Genomic DNA, 6,124 nt, shown 5'->3' with positions numbered 1-6,124 from the left:
GAGCAAAGGTATCACCAGTGTAGTCATTATTCTGCTCTCCACAAACAGGTTTGGACATTACTGTTTTGCATATCTTGTGTTCGCTTCCATTTCCCTCAGTTTTTCCAAAATCATTTGCTGGGTATGTTCGTACTGCCTCCTGCTGTGAGACCAGGACCTATTTTATTCCAGTCTTCACTGTGTCCACCCTGTTCTGGTCCTCTGATTTGGTACTTCTCCAAGAACAGCCCTTCACTGTGAGGCTTAGGGAGGCATTCTGACCAGCCCTCAGTCTCCGGGCTGGCGTGTGCATCCCCCGTGGAAGAGATGACTGGCTTGCCCTTCACTCCCACCACTCAGACTTTTCTTGTTGGGTTCCTTAGAAAAGTGTACACTAACCGGGAGGATGAAATTAAAGTCAGGCTGCTTGGAGGGAGGGGCATCCTCACTCCAGGAATCTGCTCTATCCAAGGAGGACAGCAGGGGCTCGAGAAAGGAACTGGTGAAACCCCCGGCCATCTGAAAGTCAACTCTGCGTGCTCCTTTCTCTGTCCCTTCCTCACTCCGGAGCTGCCTTGCCTTCAGGCCTACCCTCATGTTTGGGCTGCCAAGGAGGGGGCCAGGAAAAGGGAAAAGGCATCAGGAGCTCACAGTGCGGGTGGGGATGGATTTGGTGAGGACATCTCCAATGCTCATTTACATCTCCCTACTCTGTTGGTGCTGTGTCCTTCAAATGTGTGTCAACAGTGACGACTGAAAAGGGACTGCTTTGGGGAAAACAGGACCCAATCATTTGTCCAGATTGACCCACTGAATCTCTTCCAGGCCTAGTGTTCCCTCAGCCCCTCTTGGCACATATATAAGCAAGCTAGAAATTAAGGAAGAGTCCATTCCTCTATGACAACTTGCTTGACTGATTCATGAAAAAGTGGAGAAATGTGCTCAATACTCCCCAGTTAACACAGGCTAGAAACAGAGTTTCTTCACGGGTCTCCACACCCAAGTCATCCAAACTTTCTTGATTCCTTTTCAGTGCCATCCGGGTCCTCTAGAAATTGAGTTTAGGTATCATCCTTTGAAAAGTTCCCAAGATTTCTACCAGGAAGTACACACAGGAATCGCTGTCTAGGGCAGGAGGACTTTCCTAGCCTGACCTCCTGATCAGCTAGAATAAGACCGACATGTGCTGCCTGTCATCAGAACAGACTGGCACAGCAAGTAGTGACATCAACAGACCACAGCCACGAGTTTCAAAGTGGTGTCTACTCTCCACCTAAAATGGAATTTTCCCCATGACCTTTTAAAACATAATTGTCACATCTTCCGTACCCCTCCTGACAGCCACTGAGTGGCAGGAGAAAACAGCCAAGGGCTGAGGGCCCAGGGGACTTGAAGAAACACAGTTTAAGGTCTGCAATTTGGTCAACTTAATTCTTTGTCCTCTGACGAGCCCTGCCTCTTTCATTTCCAGACCTTGGTGAACTTTTCCCAGCTTTGATTCAGAAGGTATTAGTTATAACCCCTTTTCTTCTTCTTAACCCAGTAGGCCTCACTCTGACTGGAAAATCCACTCAAAGGAGCAAGGCAGTGTCTCTCATTCTCCTGTTTCCCAGTTTCAAATTCCAGGTGCTTGTCTGGAGCGAAGCTGCCTGTCACTTTCTCCCAAGTTTTCTCTACCCAGCACATCTCCTGGCCATCCAGCTGAAGACAGGGGTGCAACCTCAGGAAAAGCAGGTCTTTGCATGCCCAAGTTCATCTCCTGAGAAATAGGGACACCTTGAAAATGAGGACTTTGGAAGTTACCCAAAGGATGGTGGCTGCGAGCTCTGAGGCACATGGTCACCACTGCTAAAGGCAAAGAAATAGAACAAGAATGTAGGTCAGAGGTAGAGTGGAACCCTGCTCATGGGGATTTTAGCCTCATCAAACCATCATGGAAAGGATGGCAAAGGAGGATGATGGCATCTCCATCCCTAGAGGCCTAGAATAATTAAATATCATCGTCGAGGATTTAGAAACAATTCAGCAAAGAGCCCACAAAATGGGCCTGCTGACTCCCAGAAGACCTCTTTAAACCCCAAGGGAGGAAATTTGATGATGGGTTCTGGGCCAATTCCATGTTTTAAAGAAGACCTGCCTCTGAGGCAAATGTCAGCACAGAGAGGACTAGGGGGTGAATGAAGGCAAGAAAAGGGCATATTTTGGCTCCCTCTGTGTCTCTTCCCATTTCATGGAAGGACGTGTTCAGCTCAGCCACCCACAGTGACCAGTGTGGTGGAGCCGCTGACATCTCGAGGATCTATTTGGGAAGGTGAGAAAAGTGCACGTTCCATCTGGGGGTGTTGTCCCTGCCACGTCAGCCTACCTGGTGGGGTGTGAGGGTGTCTGCCACCCTGTCCCCCCTCTGCTGATGTCCCTCCCCTCATGCTGTCCAGGTGCCACCAGACACAGGCTTCTGTACAAAGGCAGGTGGGGAAGCCCGAACCTCACTCACAAGGAGGCCCTCAGCTGCCAGAGTCCAGGTTCTCCAGCAGCTGTGATTTGAGGAGGTTGAGGGGAAAGACAGGAGGGAAAGAAGAGTCCTACAACCGTCAGGGATGGGACACCTTTCCCTGTCCCTGAGCAGAGCTCCCTCTTCCCACTGCCCTCCCCAGCCCCAGCTCCCTGTCCTCCCCAAAACCTAGTGAGAAAGATGATGTGTGGAAGGGGTCCCATGGGCAGATGCTACACAACCTCTTCGTGAAGCCACTTCTGGGTTTAACTTAATTCAGTCATTTATTTTTTATGTCAAAGCAATGAAGCATTTCTTTGTGGAGCCAGATAGAAATATAACAGACCAATGGGTTTCTGCCACATCTCTACATTATTGTGGGGGATGCTTGACTTACCTCCCCTGCTCCCCACCCCAGGACACACACCCTTCAGGCCCAAGGGCTGGGATTCAGCTCTAGATGTGGGACTTTCCTACTCCTGCAAGGGTGAGCACTGTACACACAGACAAGGAGGGCGCAGCAGAGTGATGCTCCTGGGTGGAAGTAGTACCATCAGAACCTTATTATTATGAGATAAATACTATTTATGTACATTGAGAGAGTACTACAATCAACACTTCGTCCTGGGGTGACTTTAAGAGGTTTGAGCCACTGCACCTGAAGTGGTAAAGATCCGTGGTCTTTGTGGGGTATTAGAGAAGACTTCAGTCACCTCTGAGAGCACTCTAGCTCTTGCAGCCCAGTGGATGAAGAGTAACAAATCTGTTGAGCACTGGGAGGAGTCAGAGTTAGCATTTTTGATGAAAATTCTCCCACGTGTCTACTAAGAATGAGGAAGAAAAGATGAAGATGAGGTGATTACACAAAGGTTTGAAATGTTATATCCCCAGAGCCAAGTCCTCTCCCTTCAGATCAGTTACTGGTTACTGCACAGGGACACCCCCACCTTTGCAGGGCACCCCATGTACCCCAATTCTCAGGAGCTAAGGAATTTGACTTTGTAGGGATCCCAGAAAGGGCACCGTGCCACTTCCCCTGGCATGAATCAGACATACATTGTACAGTCTTTTCTTTCTTTTTTTTTTTTTTTTTGAGACAGAGTCACCAGGTGCCAGGCTGGAGCACAGTGGCACGATCTCGGCTCACTGCAACCTCTGCCTCCCGGGTTCAAGCAATTCTCCTGCCTCAGCCTCCTAAGTAGCTGGGACTACAGGCGCACGCCACCATGCCCAGCTAATTTTTGTATTTTTAGTAGAGATAGGGTTTCATCACGTTGGCCAGGATGGTCTCGATCTCTTGACCTCGTGATCTGCCTGCCGTGGCCTCCCAAAGTGCTGGGATTACAGGCGTGAGCCAGCGTGCCTGGCCCATTGTACATTCATTTCTAAAATTCACTCATGCACCTCAGACTAAGGTCATTATCAGTAAAAACACTCTGGGTGAAAGAGCTTGTAGGTTTTAAGAGAGGGTCATTTCTCTGTGAGGAAATGCAGAAATTGACAGAAAGGTTCTTATACACCGTTTGGGTCTGGAGAATTTCCATTATGGAATTCTTAGAGATCTCAAGTTTATTACCAAGGGAATATGGAAAAAGAGGTGAGCAGGCACCAGGCTAAGCATTGGCACCCTTGCCATGGAACCTGCGGCTATAGGTTTCAGAGACCCCCTTGAGGAGACCTCTTCTGGCCATTGGCCAGGAAAAAAGAGAAGGCTCTGCTTTAGAGTCACAAGAGAAGCGAAAGAGATTGTGTCACTGGGTCCTGTATACAGCCCCCAACCCCAAGACTTCCCAACATGGAGAAACTACACCAGTGTTTAAAAGGGGAAAGGCAAGAACTTGCACATCAAGGGAAGATGATTTGTAAACACACAGTCCTGTGCAAAGATCTCCTTCGGGAGGTGTCTCTAGCATCCCAGAGCTGTGGGCACCTTCTGCTTTCCTGCCTCAGGCCACTTATGCATCCAACTGCACCCCATCCCCAAACCCAAAACCCATCTCTTGAATCCCAGCCAGATTATATACCACCCCATTGCCATGTCCCGTCCTGCCCAGAACGTATGCTGTTCTCCCAGAGCCTCACGGGAATGAGGCCTTGCAATGCGGCCATGGGAAATGTCTGTGATGGTAGTGGATGAGAATAACCGGTGACAAAACACACATGTTCATTAAGAAATAGGGTGACAGATTCCCCATTGGTGAAGCACTGAAAGGTCTGTTACTCTCATATTGCTGTTTTATTTTAATCCACCAGAGCTACCATGCAAAACTTTCCTCCCATGAAAGGCTCCAGATAAAGCTCCTCTATCTCTCCTCTCCTCGTGTCCTCCCACTCAAATCCACCTTCATCCCCAAAACCAATCTGTATCATGCCTGTTCTCAGAGAGGCACAGAAAGATGGGCAGTGCCTCCATTGTCACCATTACCCACACCCCTACACACACCACACCCTCCCCTCCAGGCTCCACGACTTCACAGTCTTACTGTTGTAAATATCATTGTACAGTTTGTAATCCTCAAATAATCCCATTGTCAGAGGCCTCGCCTGATGAGCCTTCTCACCCTTGAGAAAGGCTAGGGAATCTAGAAGGGGCAACCCTTCAAGGAGAGTTTCAGGGTCATCTCTGTGTGAGACACTATTGTATATTCCTGTAAGATTGCATTTTTATCTAAGGAATGATGTTATTTAAAAAACAAACAAAAAACACAAAAAATAAGAATTGCAAATAAATTTCTTAACAATGTCTATATTGGCTTCATTGTATCTTCCCTCTTCCGTATTCCTTCCTTTCTCTTAGGGCTCACAAAAACAAACTTCGCTGTTATCTCAATTGTCTGGGATTCCCCCAAAAGGAGGAAGGCTGGAGAGAATACAGGAAATATGAATTCAATGATAATACTTACGTTCATTCAGCAGTTAACCCATCCCCTATTTCTTCCTTCTCATGAAAGAGTTAACAGAAGGATGGCCAAAAGTTAAAAAGGAGACAAAATCAGAGACATTAAATGATTAATCCACATGGATTACGCAGGAAAAGCTGTCTCCTAGATTGGTTTTGAAAGAAGGACAGAGGGGAAGAGGGAGGGAATGTAGGAGAGAAGAGAGGAGGGAGAGATATGATAATGTATTAAATACTATGAGGACTACACAAATGTAAGGTTACTTTTTTTCCTTTGGTTATTATAACTTAAACTGACTTTGAGAAAGCTTTCAGAATACTTCCCTAAGTAAAAATAATTTTTCCCAGAGGATTCTTGGAAGATAGCAGAGTAAGGAGCACCGACTCCTCCCCACTAGACAACAGATACACTGGCAGAAATTGTTTTGTGTAACTATTAATATTTGGAAACTCTGGAGTCTAATCAAGGCTTGTAACTTTCAGACGAAGGCTTGGACAGTAAATCAAGATTAATTTTGGTTAATTTCAACTCTTAGTACAGTAGCAGCTAATCAACTCTCCTCTCCTACCCCATTTTCTACTCCTGGAAGGGTGAACATAGACAGGCAGGAAGAGAGAACCAGGGTGACTTCTTTGGGTGGAAATAGCACCATCAGAACCTATTATTATTATAAGAAAGTACTATTTACCTCATAATACAGGCAGCTGAACACTTGTCCAATAGCAGCTTGCACACAGCGTTTAGGTGCCAGAGT

Source organism: Aotus nancymaae, unplaced genomic scaffold, assembly GCF_030222135.1.
Source record: "Aotus nancymaae isolate 86718 unplaced genomic scaffold, 86718_ANA_hifiasm-v0.15.2.pri h1tg000016l, whole genome shotgun sequence".
Taxonomy (NCBI): domain Eukaryota; kingdom Metazoa; phylum Chordata; class Mammalia; order Primates; family Aotidae; genus Aotus; species Aotus nancymaae.
Note: the sequence above shows the minus strand (reverse complement) of the source record.